Below are 6,982 nucleotides of genomic sequence, written 5' to 3'. Positions count from 1 at the left end.
GAAGATAGTAACAAGGAAAAATAATAATAAAGAGAAAAACAAAAACAATAGTGTGAATGCCTAATGGCATTCACACAATAATAATAATAATAAAGAGAAAAACAAAAACAATAGTGTGAATGCCTAATGGCATTCACACAATAATAATAAAAAGCATGGAGGGGGTGGCAGGGTGTTTGGTCACACATTTCAAATGTTTGGCGCAAGCAATACAAAAAGTAACTGTCAGTCAGGTAAATGTAGGGGAAAGTCGCTTGAGAGAAGTCTCCTGGTTGAACTTTTAATATATCCCTGTAAACACCACTTTCTAGTAGGGAAAAATGATTGGCTACAGTCACAGCTTTAAAACAGTCGTGTGATGAGTGGCTCTAAATTCAAAGAGGGTAATGCGCCAAACTAACCAGTCACCCATGGCACAGTGACTATGGTAGCTAACAAACTTGCTAAAATGGCATCTTGCCAAAGACCCACCGGACACTTTGTCAATGAGCCAACTAGTTTCTGAACTGGAGAAGCAACGGACCTCACTTCTGTGAATCACTTAAATGGATTCCTCATTGCTATTAAGACTTGCTGGGAAAAACTTTGAGCAGGTATTAAACACAGAAAAAAACAGTGGAGATGATACAAACTTAGAACAAGTTTCTTCAAGACCATTTGGAAGATCTCAAAAACAGGTCCTGTAGACCTCCGACTAATTAACATTCCAAAGGGCAGTGAAAATGGACAGAACCTGGTTGAATGGTAAATGGACTGAACTTATATAGCACTTTATCAAGCCCCATCGAACCCCACAGTGCTTTACACTTTAGTCATTCAGCCATTCACACACTGATGATGGTAAGCTACATTGTAGCCACAGCTGCCCTGAGGCACACTGACAAAAGTGGGGCTGCCATGCACCGGTGCCACCAGACCCTCTGACCACCATCATTAGGCAAGGAAGGTGAAGTGTYCCAGGGGTGTCAAACTCCAGTCCTCGAGGGCCACTATCCTGCATGTTTTAGAGGTTTTCCAGCTCAAACACACCTGATTCAGTGATTGAATTAACTCTTCAAATTGGGCAGAAGCCTGTTAATTACCCAGCGATCAAAATCTGGTGTGTTGGTGCAAGAAAACCTCTAAAACATGCAGGATAGCGGCCCTTGAGGACAGGAGTTTGACATCCCTGGCTCTAGCCCAAGGACACTTTGGTATACGAGTCTGATTGAAAAAGGCCGAATAAATATCAGGTAAAACTGGTGTGGTTGCATCTACAATGGTAGCCTGGCCCTTGTCTTCCTACGCAGCTCCGCTCACTGCTCCGTCTGGGACTTCTCTATGGGATAAGACAACTGTCAGAATCATTGTATGTGTAAGAGTCCAAATTTGTACATGTAAGTCTATAAACGTGCATAAATTTGTTACAACTTTGCCAAATTACAAGTACGAATCAAATTTACAAGTACAATTCTTATGGGAGAATACAAGTTTTTAAGTTACAAATACAAGTTAAAAAGTTACAACTTTGCCACATTACAAGTACGAATCAAATTTACAAGTACAATTCTTTTACCAGTCAAAATAACAGACATTATACAATTAATAAACAGTGGAGTGATGATGAAATGTTCCAAATTATTTATAGACCATATTTTTTAGTAACTTCTCTAACTTATGACACTTAACACTACTCTACACTACTACTGAAGACTGGAGCCAGGTGGAGAACAAACCTTCAGATGGTTGAAGTACAGGTGGAGACGTCTTCATGACCTGCAGAGCATCAGGACTGATGCTGGAGCTTTCTGATACATGTGTGTATTAAGGTGTTAGAAATACTCAGAAACACCATGACAGGCCAGAGCAGGTAGATGAAAATGAATCAATGAAAATATTAATTTAATTTTAGTGACCATTGAAAGAAATATCAGTAAAAAAAAATTCATAAAAATGAAGTATTTATGTCACAATGTAGTAGTAATAATAGTAGTGCACTATATTATGTGTTTAAAAGTGTTATTTGACCGTTGAAAGAAATGTCAGTAGTAAAAATTTATTTTAATAAAAATGAAGTATTTATGTCACAATGTAGTAGTAATAATAGTAGTGCACTATATTATGTGTTTAAAAGTGTTATTTGCGATACGTTTCATTAAACATTTTAACAATTTACTGCCCCCCTTTTTTATGGCTATACTATATTCATTGTTTCATCTATCACTCACAGCTCATAGTTAGGTAAAAACAAAAGTGTTGAATATTTAAAATTTTATTTATTAAAGTAAAACCATCAATCAATGTCAAATAAATGAAAATTTCTAGGTAAGCTTTAATATAAACAGATTAAACATCCTGAGTTTAAAAAACATGTCAAGGCCTGGTGTTTGACTTCCTCAGCTCTAAACAGGACATTTTAAAACTGTACATTTGCATTAAATGAATTTTTCAGCTGTCATGAAGGCTTTAAAACCCTGATGAACAGATTTTGTTCCAGTGTCTCCTCATCCTGCTGCTGGTTCAGTTCTTCAGATGGTCAGGAACTCCATCACCTCCTCGTCCACCTGCCTGTCAGATGTAGGTGTGGATGTAGAGGACATCTGTCCTGGGTCCATGGATGGGCTGAATGCTGCTCGCTGCATCAACTGCACTTATCTTAACAAGACTGATTTATTCTAACTTTATTTAATGAATTACATTAACTTCATTTTTATTCAGTTTATAATATTACTGCTAATACAACTATTTGACCTGATGTGGGGTGGAACTGKCTTCYACTGGTTGTAGTCTCACTGATGGAGCCTGATGGTCTCAGTCCTGCTCTGATACAAAGGTCTGGAGACAGGGCCTCAGTGGGTCCACAAACAGATTCAGGTCCATGTTGAATAAAAGTAAATTAAAAATAACACAGTTATAGTATCACACACACAGTCACAGCCAGCAGTCTCATTAATCAGACAGCATTTTTCTACACATATTGGTCAATGAAATCTGAAGGAAGTAATTTGGTAGTAGTTAAAAATAGATTAACTTAGTTAAACACAGTTTAACTTTGATTTATGGTGATTCTAATTAAAATCAATGTCCATGTATTTCTGACAAAGCTTTAAAAATGTAGCCAACAAGGTTTTAATAAACAAAACAAAATATAGAGAAAGCTTTTTAAACTCACAGTTTTAACACCAATTAGGTTTTTGTTCTTTTCAAGCATTTCTAATTAAACTTTGACTGAACAGGAAACATGAGGCTGTTTTTTCTTTCCTATTCATATCATCATGCTAACGTTAACACCATGCTAACAACAGCAATCAACAAAGCTCTACTTTCAGCACAGAAACAGTTTAAACACATCCTCTTACAAATACTGACAAGTACTGCGTGTACCAAATGTGAAATAAATAATACAAACTACTATTAAAAGTAAAAAGAGTTTAACTTACAGTTGTTTAGGGGTTTGATGGTGGGAGACTTGAGTCCTCCTGCTGGCCGGGTCAGAGCACTGCCGTTATGAGTTTTTGAACTTGCATTATTTTTTCCATTATGCAGTCGGTTTTATGAATGCATCAGTTTTCTTTTTTGGTTGTTCATCATAAATCCACTATCTACTTTATTGTTGTACTACATGACATGAATKACAAACTGAAAAGCCTCCAAATGCTTTTCCCTTCAGCAAATTGTTGTGTTCATAAAGAGTTAATCTAGTCCCAGATGAGGCAGTGGTCATGTCCCCCAGTGGTGTTTGCAATCAATCTTTTCTGTGTTCCATGTATAATGTCTGTTATTTTGACTGGTAAAAGAATTGTACTTTTCGTACTTGTAATGTGGCAAAGTTGAAACTTTTTAACTTGTATTTGTAACTTAAAACTTGTATTCTCATGTAAGAATTGTACTTGTAAATTTGATTTGTACTTGTAATGTGGCAAAGTTGTAACAAATTTATGTACGTTTATAGACTTACATGTACAAATTTAGACTCTTACACATACAATATTTCTGACAGTTGTCTTACCCGATAGATTTCAGGTAAAGATCTCCAGTCCGTCTGTTTCGGTTTTCAGTGGGAGACGCGTCGAGCGGCGAAAAGTTCAGATATTTGAACTCGGGCGGCGGCTACCGCATGATGCATCGCTTCAACTCTCCAAGAAATAGTTTAAAATGACTAATATGTCCTTTCTTACCGAAGCCATCAACATAAGAAAAATAAATGACCAAGAAGCAGCAGAACTTGTAGTACACAACAAATTTTTATTTTAAATTAACACCATGAATCAAATGTCTGTTTGTATAAATGACTTCCTGAAACCGCGACAAGATATAAGTTTGGTTGATATTATGTATAAGATATTATGTTGACTTGAATGCGACAATACAAACTTTAATGCAAATAAACTTACATAAATTTAGGAGAACATCTAAAATGCACAAAACTATGAATTAAGAGAAAACTGTTTTCCCTGAATATTGTTGTTGTTGTTTTTTCCAACAGAAAATAAGCCTTAAATGTCTTACAGTGAACAAAGTCCTACATACAGTATATACATTTGGTCTGCACTGAAAAAGAAATGCTTTGAAGGTCACACAAAATCTGCAGTAAGTTTCAGAAAGCTTGGACTTGGATGAGACCAGGAGAGGGTTCTGAGCAGATCAGAGGATAGGCAATGCAGCATTAGTTTATGATGAAAGACAAGCTGTCTCGCTCTTGCCCGTTTCTTAGGTCTGTAATTATGAGGTTTGTGAATTCAGATTTTTTCTCATTCCTGGGCATGCCAAGTGAACATTACAGAGCAGGAACTGATTGCTGTTGAACAGTACAGGTGGTTTACCGTATGAGCAGATGTTTCCCAAACCACAAACGCACATCTGTAAAACACTGATCTGAAGGGAAAAAATAAAATGCGTGGGAGTGTTTAAAAGTAGATATGAGAGWAGAAGATGATGGGAGAAAACACGCTCCTTCAGAAGCAAGATAAAGATTTGTGGTAAGCAATGGCGCTCGCTTTAGTATCTTTTTAAAAGAGATAATTACAGTGCTGAGTCAAAATGAGGTGGAGGGACCAAGGATGACTGCAAAGAAGCGCAAGCTTTGGGCTTGCGTCGTTTGGTGGGAACAGACGGAGTGTGGTTTTCTTGACTGAACTTGAAATGGTAAGTGTCACATTGCTGTTAACTTTCCAAATAGTACTCTTTGACACTAGATGACAGCCCAGCTACAATGTAAAAATCATCTAGATGAGCTTTGAAAAGTCTTTAGGTATAAGGAACATAATAGGCTTCCTGTCATGCACGATGGTCCACATTGGTTTTGAGAATGCCTCAAACAACCTAGGCCAAGTCCTGGTGGCAGCATATCCATGAGGTGGGACCTGAGCACACCAGCATGATTTTGTCATCAATGATTTAAAGCTGGACTGGCTACACTGCTGTCATGCCCACAACTTAAACTGCAACAAAGTCATGAAAAGAACAAAACACAGATGTGCTAATCATGGCAGTAATATTATACTAACTCAACATACAATATAAATTATATAGGGCTAGGTAAAACAAATGATATACTGTTAGGGACGGGTACTGAATTCTATACTTTTTGATGTACAGACCGAATTCTGTCGGTACTACCGAGTATCTATTCACGTAACATCAAACGGTACCATGTTTCGGTACCTAAACGCATCATTGGGACCGGTTTGGCATAAGAGTGGTGAGTTTTCCATGCTTGTCCTGAACGCAGCATCGCGCAAAAGCCTAATGACGTCAGCAGCCGCTGGTTCAGTCAGTAAACAGAGGCAGCAGAGCTCGGTCTGAATGTAGCTGAAAGCCTCGCAGCTCCTGGAGTAAAACTCGCCGAACAGACCGCCTCTGAATTATCTGGTGGATTAATTATCTTGTGAGCACGACGTTCACTTGCTCAAAGTAAATAAAGCACCACCACTTTCTTTATTTCATCCACCATCAAACAGAGACCGGCAGAGGAAAACAACAGAGGAGCTTCCTGACAGTCTGAACACGTCTGACCTGAAGAGCACAAGCAGCTAACTTGAAATGTTGGACGTGTTCTGGATGTTCAAAACGTAGCTTGAACACCTTTTATTTATTTTAACTCCATCCTCTTTTGCTTATTTGGTTTAAACTTATTTGCCTTCCATGGACCTCCATCACACAAGTTTTCTAGCGGGGAAATGTCATCAATGGAAACATGTGGAGCTGGATTTTAATTTGTGCAATAAGACAAAACAGTCTTGTTGTTTTCAAGAGTTTTCACTTTAAAGAAATAAGTTACACAACTGATGTTACAACACAAAGAGTTGGATGTTGTCTTGATATTTGTTAAGTTTTATATATTGAGAAATATGATAAATAAAAAAAGTTTATTATTAAAAAAACAACACACACAAAGTACCGAAAATTAGTACCGTTAAGTGCCGGTATCGATTCCCAGGTACCGGATATTGGTACTGAATCAATTCAAATGTCAAAAGGTACCATCCCTATATACTGTAAATCAATCTTGGATCGATTTCATTTAAAATCTTGTAATATTGATTCATAGGGCATAAGATTTTTTTCAGCAACTCCACTAAGCAAGCCAACTTACATTTGACATTTTGAACAGAAAAGTACAAGTTGGATAAAACTAAAGTGGTTTGCAAAGTCTGTCAAGCGGAGGTTAGTTATTGTAGAAATACTACAAACCTTAGAAACCACTTGACAAGATACAGTATCAAGTTACACTAACGTTAGCTTCCAACAACAAGTCGTCTGGGCCAAAACAAAGGAAGCCGGAACAACCAGCTGATTCTCTGCTGGCCATAACGATAACGGGGGCCATCACAACTTTTGTTTGCAAAGATTTATGCCTGTACTCTGTTGTGGAAAATGAAGGTTTCAAGCAGCTCATTTAGGTGCTCAAGCCAAACTATGTTATGGTCCAGCGTAAACACCTGACAGAAATGGTTATTCCCTGGATGTAAAGACAACCAACATTTCCCCTACCATTATTCAA

At 37.5% G+C, this 6,982-nt stretch overlaps 1 protein-coding gene and 1 long non-coding RNA gene across 4 annotated transcripts in view; both read right to left on the bottom strand.

Annotated features, from left to right (window-relative positions):
- afap1 (actin filament associated protein 1) overlaps positions 1-6,982 on the bottom strand; it is a 134,353-nt gene that overhangs the window by 82,624 nt on the left and 44,747 nt on the right. The gene's annotated exons all lie outside the window — the stretch shown is intronic.
- Positions 2,177-2,913, bottom strand: LOC106523902 (uncharacterized). The gene is made up of 2 exons (XR_001310944.1): positions 2,731-2,913; positions 2,177-2,634 (listed from the first exon to the last, which is right to left on the bottom strand). It is a non-coding gene; the product is annotated as an uncharacterized LOC106523902 (long non-coding RNA).

Source organism: Austrofundulus limnaeus, unplaced genomic scaffold (genome assembly GCF_001266775.1).
Source record: "Austrofundulus limnaeus strain Quisiro unplaced genomic scaffold, Austrofundulus_limnaeus-1.0 Scaffold169, whole genome shotgun sequence".
Classification (NCBI taxonomy): domain Eukaryota; kingdom Metazoa; phylum Chordata; class Actinopteri; order Cyprinodontiformes; family Rivulidae; genus Austrofundulus; species Austrofundulus limnaeus.
This window is presented reverse-complemented; position numbering and strand designations above follow the sequence as displayed.